The following is a 20,545-nucleotide window of genomic DNA, read 5'->3' on the forward strand; positions in this document are numbered from 1 at the left end:
TATATGCATACTTATCTAAATATAAGAAAATATATAGAAGCATGGCCCTAAAAAATTTTACTCTTCAGATTGACGTAGGTGTGCTCAAAGGAGGCGGTCTGTTACGTTTCAGTATATTGTAACGCCTTTCAGTGTTGAGTGTGTCCAAATGAGCTGACTTAAGAATATTTTATGGATTTAATAAAATTTATCCCTACAAAATTGATAAGGAAAAACAAACCCAACAAATCCAAACCTACAACTGTAGAATGAAATGAACAGTAATGAGAACACAAGTGAACAAGAAAATGACATTGCTGGTATTTCTCAAAGTGTGGTTATATCAGCCACACGATGGGGTAGGAATAATAATCTAATATGACGAGAATGCCAGCCCCCAAAACCTCAAAATCACAACAATTTCAAATACGGATATTTATCCATTATCATTTATGATAACTCATGCTTTGAGACATTAACTAATGGTTGTATAAAGCTATAAAAATCAGTAAGACATACAAAAACTAAGCATCTTGAAGATGAAGATAAAAATGAGAAAAATTTTACCACTATTTAAAATCAGGAAACTTTCAATTCAGTATTTTGTACAATTTAATGCAAAAATCCTAAATACTTGGAATTCTATTTTTGAAACGTCTCACCTAATAGAAAAGACCAAAAGAAACATCCGTTTTTCTTGTTATGGTAAAAATGGTTTAAATACTATTAGGAAAACAACAGCGTAACAAATAAAAGTCTGTTTTCTGTAAACACTACAAAGAGGATGCATAGAAAACATTGATAAAAAAATTTGTCAAATAAGCAATAGAACAAATTTCTTTCATGTGAAAGTCTTTTTTAATTTGAATTTGAAGTACACATACTTGTAACATGTTCTGCTTCTGGCATAATAAATATGTAGAAAACTACTGAATGAAAGATGTGCTGGAGAAGATATATTCTTCACAATAAATGACTTCTATATAAAAAGATGTTGGCCACTGAGAGTGTGGTTGCTTTGACTGGAATGGAAAGGAAGTGTTGGGTCATGAAATAGCCCATAAGTTAAAGGCATTTATTGCATCTTTAATAAGCAAGATAAGCAGGCTACTGCAGCAAAGGAGTTGACAACCAAAGGGCGTCACTGGTAATATATAGAGGTTTTTTTTTTTTTGGTGAGGAAGGTTAGCCCTGGGCTAACATCTGTGCCCATCTTCCTCTATTTTGTGTGTGGGTCACCACCTCAGCATGGCTGAGGAGTGGTATAGGTCCGCTCCCCAGATCCAAACCAGTGAACCCAGGCTGCCATAGTGGAGCACATCAAACTTAACCACTACACCATGGGGCTAGCCCCTGTGATATACAGTTTTAATATTTGTATTATTGGTGGAGACCCCTTAGGAGAATCATGCAGGAATCCACACAGGTGATGCTCAAGTGGTGGGTCAAGTTTTAACAGAGGCAATAGAAGATGTCAGCTTTCAGAGGTATTAGAAATGCAAAGCTTGAAGATATGCTCATAGATTGTATGTGGGTTGGGTAGAAAATACTATAATCAAGGATGACACTTAGATTGAAATTTTGTCCTGAGCAAATCAGCGGATGGTGATTCCAGCAAAGCTTTCTATTAAGGAGGATCGAGCAAATGGAAACTACATTCCATTACCAGCATGATGGATACTGGAGAGAGTTCTGGAAAATCCAGCACAGTAGAAATAAGCATCTCTCTCATTGTTCCTATATTTTTCTTTTCCTAACAAATTTGGCTTAAAAATTAAGCTTAGGGTAAACCCTTTAAGGGGATCTCCTTATTAGATGAGGAGAAGAGACATCAGTTGGTTTTGCTGCCACACTTTTGAGACAGCTCCTGCAATGCAAAACAGCAATCCCTTTTGCATCTTGTTGGGGTTACTAGCAAGCAGCATAGATCTGGTTCACTAAAAGTTCTCAGAGGAAACATTACAGTGTCTTAACAAAAGGAGTTCCAAGGTGACCACAAATCCAAGGCTGAAAAATGTCCTCTTTATTCTATTTCTTATCCCAATTTATTTGCAACCACATTCTCAACCACGCATAAGAAAGATTCTCAAGCAGATAAAACGACATCATAAAAATACTCTCATATAAAAATGCCAACAATATAGATGACCAAATATGAATATAAACACATCTACATTATCAAAATTTTAGGTATTTTAGACACTTTTTTGGAGGAGCTTTGGCCAGTATGATTTAAAATGCATATAGAAAAAATTTCTGAAATTAGACGAGAAGAATATGAAAAATAATAAAAAAAAGTGGGGAGAGAATTAGCCTGAACATGTATTCAAATAAGCAAAATTTTTGTATGAATAGACAAATATATAATGTTATAGAATTAAGAATCCAAATATAAGTGGTGCTATTAAGTGGAAACACTTAGATATATTTAATATTTTTTTTTAAAAAACTGGACTGTTCAACTGGAAAAAATTTAAAAATGAGTAAATAAATAAAGAATGAATAAATTGATATTTTATAAAATAAAATTTAAAACATTTTTCAAAGTAAAATTGCACTACAAAGAAAAGTCATTGATGTGTGTTCATATTATGTAAAATAAAGCATGAAATGCTATTATGTTTTAAAATGAACAACTTATCACAAGTGATAATTTCTATTCTAAAAAGTCAAAATTATTTTCAATATCTTTTTAAAATGCTATAAATTCTTAGGATTTCAAACCACACAACTGGAGTTTTTTTTTTTTTAAGGTAACTTTTTTTTTCGGTGAGGAAGAATGGCCCTGAGCTAACATCTGTTGCCAATATTCCTGTCTTCTTTTTCTCCCCAAAACCCCAGTACATAGTTGTATATCCTAGTTGTTAAGTCATTCTAGTTCTTCTAGTGGGATGGCACCACAGCATGGCTTGATGAGCGGTATGTAGGTCTGCACCCCGGGTCTGAACTGCGAACCCTGGGCTGCCCATCAGAGCACACAAACTTAACCACTTGGCCATGGGGCTGGCCCCTACAAAAATGGAGTTTAATTGCTTAAAGGGAATATAAAAATAAAGATAGAGACATTGTTCTCTAGAAGATGATAATAGATCAGCTGTGGTTCCAGGCAACATGGAATGATGGCATTCCATCCAGTCTCTCCCACTGAATACATCTGGGAAACCTGGACAGAAAGCAGGCAGCAGCTGTTTAAACTCACAAAAGCAAAAAGTAGCAGGTAGAGTGGGTAGAAGACCACAACTCAAAAGGACACCAGACTAACAGTGAGTCTACCATTGCTCCCCCTCTGGAAAATGCGAACCTAACCACTACACCACCAGGCCTGGCCCCAGAAATCCTCTAGTCCTGATTCAGAGTGGGAAAAGAGAGTCTTAATGCTCAAAGAGAATACACAAACCCCAGCCCCTATTTCATTATTATTATTTCCACTTTTTTGCTTTTTTTCTCTTAGTCTGTGCCCTAGCCCCTAAGCAATTCCATGGGTGGTGGTGATTAGCTGATGATAATTGCAGCCTACATCAGCCAAAACTCTGAGGGAGGGGCAATTTCTGTTTCCTAGAGCTGTGATTCCAAGAGGATTGCAGCCAACTCCTTTTGCTTTTTTTCTGTCTCTGTCCTTTTGCTCCTTGGTCCCAGATGTGAGTGCAATTGCTTAAGCACAGAGCACAGTAAGTACACCACAGATCTCTGGGAAGAGGAATGAAAGGAGGATTCTAGGGAACCAGAACGCACAGAAGAGACGGCAGAAAAGGTCATTAAAGGTCACTACAGTGACCTCAGCAAATTTTTAATGAACTCTTGTACTCCCCCATGAGCTTCACAGATGTGTATCTGATCCTATTAAGCAGACCAAAAATAAAGAGAACTGAACTAACAGACAGAGTACTACTCATATCCCAGACTGGCCACCGGTGGCACACACCCAGGACAGATCTGAATAGTACAACAAAACCCTTGAAAAGTAAATGGACACTGGAAACACAACCCACAGAAGGCAGGTTGGAATTTGTGGCAAGAATCTAACCAGATCAACTGCTTGCTAAAACAAACAAAAAACCCATTATTCTCAATAGGATTTAAATAAGATCAGCATCTCAAACATATTATTTTAAATGGTGAGGATACAGTCTACAATTATTCAATGCATGGAGAATCAGAAAAATCTCAACTTGCATGTGAAAATCCAAATGAAATATGCCGATTTTGAGGTGTTGGATTTACCTGAAAACGCCTTTAAAGTAGCCACTAAAAAAAAATGCCCCAGTAAGTAATAGAGAACATGATTGAAACTAGTGGAAAAATAAAGTCTCAGCAAATAAATAAAAGATATGAAGGTGAACCAAATGAAAATTTTACAACTGAAAAATAAAATAAATGAAAATTTTCACTGGCTGGGCTCAATTCAGAATGAAGATGACAGAGAAAAGAGTCAGTAGGTTGAAAATGAATCAGTAGAAATTTCCCATTTGAATAAAGAAAGAAATGCAGTGAAAAAAAATGAATAGAGCATGAGACTTGTGGGTAATAACAAAAGTATTAGCATTTGTGCCATCAGAGTCCCAGAAAAAGGACAAAGAATGCAGTACTCAAGAAAGAAATTGAAAAAATAATGGCTGAATAATCCCCACTATGCTGAAAGACATAAGCCTACAAATTCAAGAAATGAACTCCAAACACAAAAAATTAAACACAGCAAAACCCAAAAATAACCATGCCAAGCATATCAAAAAGAAAGCAATGAGAACTAAAGACAAAGACGATGATGTAGTTTGACATATGTTTGCACTGAAGCTCTTGCCATTGAATTCCCGTATATCTATACTCTAACCTATTCTCATCTGGCAGAGGGCTTTGAACAAACTTTCTGATCCTGTCCTATAAATTCCACGTCATATATGCTCTATTTGTTTCTTGGTTCTGAGAAAAAACAGTGTTGTATCTTCTGCCTTTTTGTCACATTGAAATATGTGCAAAAAAGGATAAAGTGCCTCTGAGATCATTTTAGTATTAGTGATCCAAGGTTATTTCACTTTATTAATTTTATGACTTAGTAGAAAAAATGCTAACATACTGTAATTTTCTATGCACTTGAAGTATTTTCTTAAATGCAGTGCTCTGTTTATCACATAGGAGTAAATTACTGTAAGTCATATATCCTTCACTGTGAATGACATCCATCATTAAAATTACTCTAAAAGCAATATATTCATTTGCTACAATTCAGGAGAGTCTTCAGAAGAGAGATCATTTTGGGCCATTGCCATGTTTGTGAAGAAGGTTCGTGAAAGTATAAGCAATAGAAAGTTCTGGTTAATATAATGCTACTTCAGATAGGTATACACGAGTATAAAGTCGTAATTAGAAAACTTTTTCTTTTGTTTGTGAGTTATTATCGAAATTTCTAATATCCTCTTTTTTTCTCTGATTTTCCAGGCATCTCCCCCACTACAATATAAACACCACTATCTCAGACTCAATTTTCAGTAAAGCTTAATCTCATCAAAAAGATTAAGAGGATTTAAAAGAAATCTTAAGATAGGAAGCTTAAAAGTTCCTTATATCTATAAAGTCACATAGGAATGTCAAAAGTTCTAAGTATTGCTGAAAAGAAGCCTCTAAAACATATACAGAGCTAGCATTTCTTTTGATAGACAGATTTGCTTTGCCTCCTAGAAGATTTTCAAATCACCTGGGCAGCTGAGCATTGCTCTTCCCTAATCAATCCCCCACAACATACATACAGACACACACGTGCGCACACACAAACACAAACATACAAGGCACACACACAGAGACACTTGGTTTTCCTATTGATTTAATGATGAGATATTTTAAAGGATTAAATAGATATGATTAAACGCCTTTAAACAGATCATAAACATTTCACTGCCACCTCTTCTTGAATAAGGTAAAGAAGTCCCCAGTTAGGGTACAAGAACAAGCACGGAATTCAGTTCCTGCAGGATGGAGTGGGAGCATTTCCAAATGATATCTGGCATCTGGTCCTGCAGAAAGGCTGCTGGTGGAATGGAAGGGAATGTTAATTGTAAGAAGAAAAATTGCTATCTTTTCAATAGCTGATAGAGAAATCTTTTCTTAAAGTTCAGTACAATGAGAAATTGATAGAACTGGAACTACAAGTGTTAGATTTCTAAGTCATTGTGGAAAGAATTACTAATTCTGTAAGATCCTCTAAAATAAGACTGTAGTGAAAGGTAAAATTTAGTACAGAATTTTCTTGTTTTAAAGAGCCTCCCAATTTATTACTGCTGAAAGTAGTTGAAAGTTATGTAGAGCTATTAATCTAAGTGGATATTTAGTGTCAAGAGAATAACCCATTTCTTTTAACATTGTTTTCCTTCTGAAATCAAAGACATTGGTCATTTGAAATGGTACAAAAGAGAAATTGCAAGTTTTTACAGCAAGAAGTACCAATTTGGTAAAGATATTAATATAGTTTTCATTTCAATTTCACTTTTGAAAAGGAAAACATACTAATTTACACATTTTTAAATAAACTATGACCATAATATTCAAAACTTAGTGAACAAATATATCATTGAATTACTTTGAGCAAAATAACTTTCAAATTAAAAATGAGAAGTTTTCATTTACATGAATATCATTTTAAAGTTAGTTATAGAAGTATGCTTTTAATTTAACAGTGGGAAAAAAACATTTAGAATGGTAGAGTGAAAACAAGGCGGAAGAGTTGGCACACAGGAGGAGAAAGTAGAGCTTTCAATTCAAAGTCTTTTAGTGCACAGTTCCTCAATTTTTTTTTTTTTTTTTTGAGGAAGATTAGCCCTGAGCTAACATCTGCAGCCAATCCTCTGCTTTTTGCTGAGGAAGACTGGCCCTGAGCTAACATCCATGCCCATCTTCCTCTACTTTATACCACAGCATGGTGTGCCAACCTGTGCCATGTCCGCACCCAGGATCTGAACCAAGGAGCCCTGATCCACAGAAGAGGAATGTGTGAACTTAACCGACGCGCCACCGGGCCGGCCCTGCATAGTTGGTCAATTTTAAGTTTTCCTAAAACATAAGTGAACCTCTTCTGAAAATCTGCATTGCTTTTTGCGAGAATAAATAGCTCTGGTGGAGATTTGATTACTGGCACAAAGAACGTTTGCATTTTCTATTGTGTGTGGTAGTTAGCTTTATTTTAATTTCAAAAAGAAAAGTGTTTCCCTTTAAATGGTGGTGCAGTATGTGTCACAATCTGTTGGTGGTGGGGCAGGAAATATATATTCTGACCAATAAGTAATTTTAAGGATTGCGGAAAATGTCTTCCTTGCGTAGGTCAAAAACTAATAAAACTATCAGATATTATAAAATCAACATAGTCTTAGTCTCCTGGTACCTACAGAGAAGTTTTGTGGCAGAATACGATAAATGAATGTTAATATAAGTGTGCCCACATAGGAGATATAATAAAGTGTATACGGAGAGTTTCTCCAAACCCGAATTACCATATACTGAAAGCTGAAAGTTAAAGGAATGATTTCTGTATATATTTTTTACCATTTTAAATTAACTAAAGTTGGCAAATCATTTGTGAAGTGACACAACTGTGAAAGTCTCCTGTAAAGAAATCTTTTTAAAATCTTAGAAAAATAGAAATTGATAGAAGTAGGAAAATTCTGCATGTAGAAATGCCAGCTTGGGAGGAAAGTAGAAATCATTAACTTTTATGTTCTGGGTACCTGATAACTGATATCACACATCTATGCAAGATGATGAAGCATGATTAGAATAATCGAAATATATCCATAAATAACAAATTTAAAAGAACAAATCATAGGTGGTAGACATCATTGGTGCCTTACTGGTTTCCTCTCCTTCTGTACCTAGACCCCCTTGATGGAGGTGAAGCCACAAGAGATTTTCCTTGATCAATGAAAAGTGAGAGGAAATGAAGCGCTTAGTTTCAGGATAGACACACATAAGAGTGGTTGCTGGACCCCTGTCCTCTTCGCCCTCGCTGGGGGAACAAACAGAGGTGCGATAATTGAAGCAGCTGGGAAGACTGAGCCAGGAAGTGGGAAAGGCTGCCTCAGAGCTTCCCATTGGTTTGCAGCAAATGTTCTGTGAGCGAGAACTAAACGTCTGTGGTGTTAATCTTCTGAGATTCTGTCTTTGCGCACCACAGCATAAAACATCCTATCCTGAGAGAGAGTCAATCAATTATTAAAAAATGGTTGATGTGCTTTTGTACTTGAATGTAAATTTAGACAGTAAAATGGCCATGTAGGAATGAAAACATCATCTAGCACTAAGGAAGAATGAAAAATTCATTTTTACTGTTTAGGGAATGACACACAAAGCCAAAATTGTCAGTTATTCAAAATCTCCATTGACTCCAATGACTGATGAGTAAAAATGATCAACTTTTGCATGGAATTCATGACTCAACTCAACAAATCTTTCCATTTTTTACTATTAGTGGGAATGCTCTCTCACTTAGTCTTATTGTGATTTCAAAGTTGACCAAAAGTGCAGAAAAATGAATGCAGGCTCAGAACTGGGTAAGTGGGCAGCAGACCAGCTCTGCCATGTGGACACTGACCGTGGACGGCTCTCACAATCTCTCTGGGACTGTTGATCATAGGTAAAGTTAAGGGGGCGGAGAGTAGAACTTCTACCAGTTCCTCAGTTCCAAAGATCTCCCTGCAGACCCCTTAATATTTGCTCTGCTTTTGCCACGCAGTGGCCCTGTGTCTGTCGTTTCATTTCTCTGACCCATCTCTTCCTTCCTATTTCATTGTTTTGGGGCTTGCTAATATTTCCAGTCCCCACCAAAGTGCCACTTCCTCCATGATACTCTCATTAAAAATATTCTCTGTTTGAACTGCATTAGCATATTACCACTGCCTCTCATGGTATGTATTATTTTTTAATTTGTTGATTATTCTTAGTTTTTGCCTATTTAATATACTACAAATTTTTGTAAAATGCACAATACATGCTTAAGATTATTTGTATGCCTCATAACACTCACCATAGTGTCTTTCATGTTACAGATGCTCTAAAGAGACATGTCTAAAGGACAATGGACAGAGAAGCACAAAAGGACCAAGGACAAAAGGAAGGAAAGAAAATGCTGAAGCAGGACTTCTACAAAATCATTTCCCCACAAGAACTTATTAGAAAAGGGTCACTACCTTTATTCTATCAAGTCAAATTATTTGTTCTTTTACTCCATTAATCCATTTTCCCAGATATTATATTTCTATTTACTTTCTCTTATCCAAAATCTGAGAGCTTTTACTTAATCTAGGTCTCAGAGTTTCTGAGCACTATAATCATTCTTTGGAGTAATTTTACTTGGAGAACTTTGCACTTCACTGATCGTTAAGGAGTGGAGAACCACATTTTTCAAAATGCATTAAGATTGTTTTAAGAGCAGAAAAGGTTATCCAGATCATTCCAGTTCTGTTAGGCTATATTGCACATTACCTATTGTTATGGTGTGAAATCAAAGAACTGAAGTTTATTTAATGGTTATTTTTAAAGTTTCTGCATTTTGATAAGAGATATATAACATGTTTTCTTTTTAATTTCTGAACTTAAAAAATACATATATATAATTTTTACATGTCATCAAAATATTTACTAGTTGAGCACAAAAATAAAAACAAAACAGAGACCATATCTACGTGGTGTGCCTGTGTGCACATTCCTTTGTAAATGATGCTTAGGCAGCAAATATTTGGAATAGTTCTCTATGTGTGTAATAAAAGGCTGACACGTTATATTTAAAGTAAGAATAAACTCAATTATGGTTTGCATAGAGCTTAACAAAATGTAACATTTATCTACAAAGAAACAAGAAGATAAAGTTAAATTATTTGCCCAATATCAAACTGTTATAAGCTTTAAATTCATGATTTGAGTCGAGGATTTTTTATTCAAATATATACTGCATTCTTTCTTTAATCGTGAGTAGAATGTCAAAATTTTTCCACTTGGAAAACTTTAATTTTTTTTTTTATTCAGCTCTTTTAAATAATTGGTCTGACATGCTCATTAAATACAACTGTTTTACCAGTGTACAAAATGTGTGCTGTTTTCTGGCCATGAGGGCCCCCAAAGCTGCTTCTGAACAATACTCTAGTATTATTTTGAGGAATATCTCTTCTAATGGAACATAATCTGTGGAGACCAAATCAGGGACATGTCCTCCCATGGCCAGCAGATTAAGCTATTCAATCATATGTTCCCTCCCAAGGCTTTGATTCTTACAAGGGACAAAGAGAGGAATGGATTGCTCATGTCATGAAATGCAACCTGTGTGCAGTTCCTAAATCACTGTACCTGATTTAGTTCTAAATAGGGCCCAGGTGTCTTTTCTAACTCTTTCTGTTAATTCTGAGATCTCAGTATACCTTTCCAGTAACTCACCTGTGCTTAAGCTATCAGGGGTGATTTGTGTTACTTGCTCTAAGGAATCCTGGTATTACTGGTCACCATCAATGTATTCACAATTGTTTTTCTCAATACATTACATGTCATACAGTGTTAACAACATACTTAGTAATCTAATGGAATGATTAGAAAACAGATTAATGATTTATTGAATAATTAATGTATTAATAAATATAATGTATTCTCTGCTGAAAAGCAGAGTCATATATAACAGTGACCTATCTCAGACAAGAAACACATTAACTCATTCACTTAGAAAAGGACACTTGGGGCCGGCCTGGTGGCATAGTGGTTAAGTTCACATGCTCCACTTTGGTGACCTGGAGTTTGCTGGTTTGGAGCCTGGGTTCAGATCCTGGGGGCAGACCTATGCAGCACTTATCAAGCCATGCTGAGGAGGCATCCCACATATAAAATACAGGAAGAGGGGCACAGATGTTAGCTCAGGGCCAATCTTCCTCAGCAAAAAGAGGAGGGTTGGCAGTGGATGTAGGTCAGGGCTAATCTTCCTCAAAAAAAAAAAAAAAAGGGAAGAAAATGACTTGTTGTTACTTGAGAACTAGAATGCCTAAGATGTAATTACCATTTGGGGAAGGCAAGATTGGTTTTGAATTCTATAGATAGTTCTATACTTCACATAAGTATCTTTATGTGTTACTTTTACAGAGTTAGATGAAATGCCACAGTCCAAATCTATTTAAGGGTATACATTGTGTGTTTGAGATGAACCATTTAGGTTCATTTAAAGCAAATGTAGCTATTTTTAAGTTTAAAGGATACCTTTAAAAGATTTCAATAGACTCCTATATTAAGAGGATGATTAGGTAGATGCACCTGTTTAGTAACTGTCCATCATGCCCATAATCATGCTGTACTCTCCAAGCCATTCCACCCCTCACTGATACTATATTATTCTAAACCCATTTTATAGCTCTGGGGCCTATCATGAAATGGAAACGAACAGCAAATAATCAAAACATATGCAATGAGATAATTTAGTTTTGTAACAGGTGAGAACAAATTTTAAACACTGTAAATAATCAGAAATCAAATATTGGGATTCTTGATTACAAAAATGAAAATATCTGATATCAAAACCAAAATTCAATGAACTAATATGATAAAGCATAAATACCCTTTACATATTAAAAGAGCTCTTCTAACATTCCAGAAACATTAATAAACAACTGAGAATAAAAAGTCAGTTCAAAAAAATCCGCTGATAAATTTATATTATAATTAGTGTGTGAGAGATCAAAAGTTATTTCTTCATTATTCTTATGAACAATGGATAAATAAAAATGTGTTTTCTATATAACGAAGGTAACAAGTAGTTGAATTACAGTCAGGCATATAACTTCAAATTAAAAATAGAAAATGAAATAATGAGTAGAGTGTGTGTGTATGTATGTGATTTAAAATTAAATTAAGGAGAAGGAAGTAGAAAGAAGTAAAAAAAAAAAATATTGGCCAACAGGACGAAAGAAGCCCGCCAGGACCACTAATGGTGGAAGAAGATAGTACTGTTAAGAAAGTAGAAGTTTTAGGCAGATTACAAAACTGAAATTATATTTATGTAACAAATTATTTGGAATGTTCTATTTGAAAGAAAAAGTAAACCTTAATTTGCATTCTTGAGATCTGAGTGTGGGTGATTGATCTGAGCTAGCCAAAGATATGTCTTCCCAGATTTTATTACAACTAGCATGAAAGTTTTCGAACCAACTTATTTACCAGAGCATGTTGAGCAGTGTTAGAGAAAACTCTGGCAACAGCAAGAAGTACTTTTCTGCTTCATAAGCCAAGTATATTAATAAGTGCTAAGTAATACTTCTCCTATCAAACACTGAAGTTACCCTTATCTCCAAAACCACAGCTACACTTGGACGCAAACTGTTTTCACTACTTTCAAATGGGTAAAGAATAAGATTTGGTTTTTAAAAAAATAGCCAGATTTTTGGTGCACATAGACATTCACTTAAAACTAAACCACCCCAAAAGTTTAGCCAGTGGTGCAGTGGTTAGGTTAGAGCCAGTCTTCCTCAGCAAAAACAGGAGGATTGGCAGCAGATGTCAGCTCAGGGATAATCTTCCTCAAAAAAAATAAAACTTTTAGAAAATAAATAGATCTCACAATATAAGTACTTCATTGTCTCCTTAAATATTTTAAAATTGCAAATTTGATGAGTGCTTTCCGTCATTTTATTTTGAAGAACATTTCAGTTTTTTAGTGAAATCAATGTGACAATAGCAGATACTTAATAGTGATTTAACTTATAGAAATTATCTAGTTCATGATAAGTCATAAACTACAGTTTATTCTAATTATTATCAGTGCACTTTAAAGATTTTCTTTATGTCATCAACTTGTTTATTTTTGCCTTGACTCAGACATAATGAGTCTTTCATTGTGTTTAAAGGTATCATATTGTTAGCAATGAGAAACTATCCAATAGAATTTTTGACATAATTTTGCCCATTATTCCTAAATGTAAAGAGAATTCATAATATTCTCACATTAACATTCTAAAATGAAAGTATCGGGGATTTTAAAAAATTTATGACATTAGCACAGACATGTCTATAGAAATATCTTATGTATTCTATTCTAAAAGAATTTATTTTATTGTTATTATTTATAAGCAACAATATTCTACTGCATTAATATGCAAAGCAATACAGATTGCATTGTTGTGCCCTCTAAGACTTTATAAAGAAATAAAAAATTAAGCAGCTTACTTCATTCAGATTTTAAATCCACAGAAATAAAATTAAGTAAAAAGAAATAAAATGGTTTTTCTTTACGAACACTACTGAATTGTGTAAAGCATTTAAATCTATTTTAGTAGAATCACATATTCAAAGCTAGAAGTGAATATATGAAAACCTAACCAGTAAATTATCTCCTATTTAAGCTACGTACATCACTTTAAAACACTGATTTTTAATTTATTAAATTTTACAATTGTCCTATTTACCTTAATGTAATCATATACATCATACATGTAAAAGTCTGGAATTAGGCCCTATTTTTTGCAACAAGCCTTGCTACTTCTAGAAATTTTCCATATATGCCTCAGGAGGCATCACTCAACTTTGGCTTTCCAGAAGCACTTACGATCTTGAGGTGCAGATTTGAAGGTATGGCCTACTGGTGCTTTATGCAAGACTATGAAAGCTCTTATTTTCAGTTATGACTGGATATTTACCATAAATTTTAGTCCTATAACATTCTTTCTAAGTTTTCTAGATTATAGTAATTTTCTACTGAAAGATAATAATTATCCATAGTTAGGGAAAAAAGGCCTAATCACATAAAAATGAAAGGATACTATGAGAGCATCACTCGCCAGTGGCATCGACAGAGTCTGCCTCAAGTTGAGAGGCCCAGACTTGGCAAAATAATTAATTAGCCATGACCACAGTACAATATCTTCAGGAGAGTCAGACAGCAGCCTAACTAGTGTTTACCAATGAGGCTTCATCCCAGATGTAATAAGACATAAGTTACCAGGATGCAGCACAGGAACAAACATTTTTAACAGTCTCCTTTGGTATGCATCATTCAGTCAGCTGAATTACAGCTCAGGGTAAGTATTTGAGAATCTAAATACCCAAACTCTAAAATTAAAACAAACAAAAATTCACTTTCTACAAAGTATTGGATGTTTTTGATTGCTCTATCCAAACTCTTCATCAAAGCAGCAATGAGTTTCCTGTCAAAGCCTTATCCCTTTAAAAGAAGGCCATGATATTGAAATTAACCTAACTTACGAAGCCTCTGTTTCTCTCTCTCTCTGTCACACACATGTACATAGAATAGTTACACCTTATTATGCACAGGATATTGGCTAATATAATAAGCTCCTACAGTCAGGAATGATACCTTGCATATTTCACAAACGAATGTCTTATCTATACTACGTAAGTCCAAGAAATACTTAGTAAATTGTAATTTTTTAAACACAGCACTTACTGATGTTAGGATAATTATGGGAGAATCTTTGCAAATATATGTGTGAAATAGACTGAAAATATGTGACTGAAGTTTATTCTACCCATGTAATATATTTGAGTCCTACCTACCGAATTATTGAAGAGAAAAATTTTAGTAGGTAAACTATGGTTTTGAATGTAGACTGCATAATAAAAATGAAGGATTACACATAGATTTGGAAATTATTGTGAATATTATGTATTTAAATATTCTAGTTAGGGTAGGAAAGCATCTAAAATTTATGCTGCTTATGTATAACATATCCTCTGACTTCCCCTGCTCCTCCAAAATTTATTAGAGAAAGCTTACAATAAAAGATGAACTGGTAAAGGACAGAGATGATCACCAAGGCAATGCTCTGAAGACAGAGAGATTAGATATTTTGCTTCCAGTCTCAACAACCGCCCTGACATTGAACTTCCCGGCAACTCAATCAAAGTAGGAAATGTGAGGAGATTGTGTCATTCTCTACTACTTAGAAAGAGGAGGGACATCAGTTTATCTGGACAGAGAAACTGGCGGAACTAAACTCAAAGAGGATTTTTTCCTACAACATAGTATGTGTACTCTTCAATGTCTGTTTTCAAAAGGTGCCAAAATCTCTTTATATAATTTGATTTCATAGTTATAATATTCCATTAATGATCAGCTTTATTTATTATAAAACTTTAAAAATCTGGCCCAAATCAACAAACTTTATTATAGTTCAGGCTTCAGGATTTATAATCAGTCACCTTAGTTTTTCGTATTACGAATATTTTAAAAATAAAAAAATGTGAGGGCAGATACCATCTCCAATCTTAGCCTATTAGTCCTTACTCAGCCTTGGCATCATCTGCTCCTTCTCTCTGGACTCCATAAGCAGTGTCAGTATCAGCTCTAAAATACAGCAACCAGATCTTACTCAATAATCCAGGTAGAGTCTCGAGTCAACCCTTGTCCTTCATGTCTTTGAACATACTCCCTACATTATATAATCTCCCACATATGTGTCCTGCTTCCCAAAGAAGAAGTTAAAACAAACAAGCAAACATGTACGTTTAGAGAGCCTTGCCATGTGGGCATCTGCGTAGCGCTCAGGTTCGACCTGTCAGACGTCCTGGGGAGCCTGAGATTCAGCAGCGAGTAACCTGAGGAGGCAACTGTATAAGGAGATGTGATCTCCAGACAAGTGCCAGGCAGAGGTTTGCTTCTTTAATTTGCAACAAGCACTGACAGAATGTGTGGCATCCGATCCTGAGTATTACAGGCGTGGTGGTTTTGAGTTTCTCCTAGAGCAGCCACTATGGTGTGGCTGGACATGATTCTTGGCTGTCTAGCTTCAGACTCTGACTTCTGGGCTTCATGAGACTATATGCTATACCTTAATATTGTTTAATACAATATTTTTCTGCTTAAACCTTACAGAGTGGATTCTTCTTTCTGACATCTTCTTCCTGATGAATACGTGGTCCTAGCAGATTACAATACAACCATTGCCAGCCTTGGTCAGTATCTAAAACTGTGTCCCCGCTTTATGTTCACATGCTTGTGGTAGGCAGTAAGAACCCAATCTTAATCTAATGCACATGTTGGAGGTTTAGGCAGCTCACATTAACGTCACATTTACTCATAAAATTAATTTTTCTTATAAAGCCATACTTTTCCATATCAAGACATTTTGGATACTGACTCTACTTTTTATCTTTGAAGGTCAATTTCAGGTTTGCTCAGTATGACATTAATTTGTTCATTAACATGTTCATTATGACATTAATGAATAATATACCAGTGCATTCTCCACATAGGTTGTTATTGACTGCACATCTTAGGATTGGTCAGTCTCCATAACCGTTTGAACCAATTCCTTATAATATCATATATTTTTATATAATATAATAAATAATATATATACAATATTTTATGTATATTTATATATATATATATATATATATATATATATATATACGTATATATACACCTCCTATTGGCTTGATTTCTCTGGAGAATTCTGACTAATACAGATTTTTGTACTGGAAGCAGTTTTAGAGGAACAGACTTTTAAGAATGAGTTTTCTTAATTTGTTCTTGGGTATCTGAAATTGGCTCCCTAATCTGATTATATTTAAAGATGCTAATGACTTTACTTCCAGGAGTAAAGAGCCCATGATGTGATCTGGCAATAGAGATACAAAGTGTCACCATTGGATACTCCTAGTCAACCACTATAAGAAGCAAGGATCTGGGCAACTGTGTATACAGCACTTTCAAACATTTTACTCAAACTAGCCGTTATAATGAAATTGGCTGCTGCTCCTAATGTCTCTTGAGAAAGTGGGGAAAGAAAAGGATGAGCTCTAGGATTAGAATTCCCAGATCAAACATCACGTAAATGATCTGAAAGCTTCTATTTGTGCCCTGAGGAAGACCCTTATGTCCTGTAGCTGCAAGGCTAAGACTGCTGAAAATTAAACACAGAAGTTCAGCCTGTGACTAGCTGAATAATAGCACAAGTCCATCTGCCAGTTTCACAGCATGTCTACTGTTGAAGAGAGGACATTGATTGGGAAGGAATAGGATCCTGAAAAGTGGAATGAGGTCTTGTGGGAAGACCTTGAAGAAGCTGGGAACACCGAGTCCCTAAATTCTTATGATTCGTCTGTCCCAGTGGAAGAGATTTCTCCACCTCAAGTGAAGTAGCCTCTCTCCCCTCAGTGGGAGAGGCCTGTTCACTCTCAGCTGAGGGAATTAACCCTGCATTGCCCGAGGAAACAGAAATGGCCTCCCTTGAGGCAGTAGTCACTCATGACAATGCTGATACTCCTTGGGACCCACCCTTACCACTCCTCTTTCCTTCTAGGAGTTTGTTTGGTGGGTTGTCTGAAACATGGACCAAAAAAATCTGGCCCCCAGTGAATGAATTGGAAATGCCTGACCCATTTGGGTTTTAATGTAGAGGGAGGTATTTAAAGTCTTAGGGAGATGGGAGTGTTAGAGTGGATTTAGCATTTAAGATCTACTCACTTACTGTGGGAGGGTCAAGAAGGCATACCTTTGCCAGGATTGTGAGAAATAAATTCAAGATGCGGTTCCCAACATCCTTGAAGGGCTGTGATTGCTCTTCTCTGTAGATCAGACCTTACTGCGGTGACTGCAGTTACTGACTTGAGAAACCTAAATGCAATGGGAGTAATTGGATCCCAGAGTGGCAGGGGCCGAGTGGTGACACTCCATTACCAAAGGCAAGGCCAGCATGGTTATCATAATGGACAGGAAGTCAAAGCAGTAATCAGAAAAGTCTGATTCTCACAGACCTATGGCATTGGCTTGCTGATCATGGTGTTCCTGGAAGTGAAATAGATAGGAAGCCTACCAAATTCTTACGAGATCTGTCAAAACAGAAAAGTTCTAGGTCAAGTGAACAACAGCCTAAATGCCATAATTAGCTCTTGGTAAATCACGGTTGTAAGTGGGACCTATAAGCCCTTGCATGATGTGGTCCCGACCTACCTCAAGATCTCTGTGTTTAGGGTTCTCTCTGCCTGGAAGTTTCTTCCCCTTGATTTTCACATAGCTATCACTCTCATTTTATCTACATTTCTGTTTAAATGTCACCTCCTTAGAGTTCTCCTTTATTCATTAATCTAAATAGCTTGCTATCTACCACATCGCTCTCTTCTCATTACTCAACTCTATTTTTCTTGAAAGTGTGAGATGACACCAGGTCACTGTACTAGACCGTCCCTTGTATTGTTTCTTTGCAGTCTCCCCAGCAAAATTTTAGCTCCCTGAAGGCAGATTCTCTCTTTTTTTATGTGTGATTCCCCAAACCACTCCCCCTCAAAATAGTACCCTGTCTGAAAAATAGTATGCATTATAACTGATTATCTATCAGTAATTACCTATTGGATGAGAGAATGAACAAATGAATTAATGAAATTCTATGTTAAGTACTTGTCAATAATGCTTTAAATAATTTAGGTATCAATGTTAAAATCAATATAAATTCTTCCATTTTTTTAAAAGTAAAATTACATTACATTCCAGTTATGTGGCATCTTGACTATTCACAATTTTCCGAAGATTTTATAAAAAGAGAATGTGTTCATTCTCTTGCTAATATGAATTCAGCTTTATGATTTTGATGGTCAATAACCTGAAGAATAAAGAAAGTTTCCTCAGAGCATCTCATTTTCTTAGAAGGGAATCTCTTAAACAACGATGATCTGAGGCAAGGAAATAGACCCAGAATAGTGATCAGTCACTTTTTTGTGGTGTCCTCCAATAATATAACTTAATGTAGTACTAAGTAAAATAACCTGGTTTATGTCCATTTCTGCTGCTCTTAGAGCATCTTAATTTTATGTAGACTTACCTCTGACCTTCCCTACCTGTTATACACCCAGCCTCTAAGGAATGTTAGTAATTTCCAAGTTGTTAGTCACTCTTCCCATCTACAAATATTCCACTAGTCAACAACATGTCCATTCAATCAGCCTCTCCCTCCATCCTGCCACACTCACCATACACAGTTACTGGTGAGTGTTCCCATTAGGAAATGTGTTTGTTCTCAAAAACAAATATCTGGGGTCAAGCCCAGTGGCATAGTGATTATGTTTGTGCACTCTGCTTTGGTGTCCAGGGTTTACAGGTTTGGATCCCGGGCATGGAAATAGCACCGCTCATCAAGCCACACTGTGGTGGCATCCCACATAAAATAGAGGAAGATTGGCACAAATGTTAGCTCAGGGCCAATGATCCTCACACGCACGCATGCACAAAGAAACAAAAAAACCCCACAAATATCTGTAAATAGAAGATGCTTTGGGTGCATCATGACTCTACTTTTCATGAAGAACATGTCTTTTCCATATATATTAAGTAAACAGAGCTGCTGGAATTTAATAATACTGAAGGTGACTTTCTTGGGCAAACTGATATTCCAAAATAGAATGTTACTTGTAAGATGTACTAATAAATTAATCTGATATGATTTGTATCATAAATATCTATACTTGTATGTTTTTCTTAGCATTTATTTCTGATTAAGATTTGTAAGTTATTTTTGTATAATTTCATTAGTATTTTTATTATTTACCCTTAAAATTAGGTCTTTGGAAGGTATAATATTTCACATATCTGTGATATTAAATGATAATCCCTAGTGTTATTTTTAAATATTTTGCAATGTTTGATTAATGTAAGTTGTTTTATATTTAAAAAATCAATAAAGTAATGTTGGAAAATCTGGAATGATATTTATAATACCTTTCTTGCATTAAAAAAATTAAATAACATTATTTATATTTTGAGTAAATTTATTTGATGTTCAGCCCCTCTTATCAGAAGTAGTATCTTTAAGTAAAACTAGCAAAGTTTAAAATAAATGGTAAACAGTCAGCAGAATATTTCAGATGCATCATTGTTAAAATTAACACAAAGATAACTTCCCTTTATGACTTACCATATGTGTAGTTTTAGTTGTGAAATAAAGTTTTTGCCTAGTCGCTGCAAGTTAGATTTGGAAATAAAGTTGTAAAAGTTGGAAATAGCGTCTTGAGCATATGCATTATGTTATTTTCTTTATTTCAGAAGGATCAATCTCAACATAACTCTGTGAATACTTAAGCTGCACATCTTTGAAAGATCAAATAAACGTGCATTTGAATGTGTAATCATTCTTGGATATGACAGTATTTTATTTAAAATCTCAACTGAGGAAGAACCAGGTATTTATGATCATATACAGCCTCAGAGGGCAGATGATATACTTCTCCTGGGCACCTGTCTTAAACAGAACAGATGCATTGAGAGCAAGGGCACTGGGCAGCTTCATCCTATGAATGCCCACATCTGCTAAACCAGGTTCTCTAGGTTCTACAGGGGAAAACCCATTCCTAGATAAATAATACTCCTAGGTTTTACCTATAATTTACTATTTCAAATTTCATGTAATATTCAGATAATTAAAAAATATTTAAATGACGTCTATGTTAAATTTTCCAACAAGCTATTTTCTGAATATCAAAATGAAATAAAATTAAGGATATTATATTGAATGGTCATTTTAACATGTCTAAAAGAAGAAAAAATCATAGTAATTTTTAAGTAAGGCCAATAAAAATAATTATATGTGAGCAAATATATAAATATTTCTCT

Source organism: Equus caballus, chromosome 20 (genome assembly GCF_041296265.1).
Source record: "Equus caballus isolate H_3958 breed thoroughbred chromosome 20, TB-T2T, whole genome shotgun sequence".
NCBI lineage: Eukaryota > Metazoa > Chordata > Mammalia > Perissodactyla > Equidae > Equus > Equus caballus.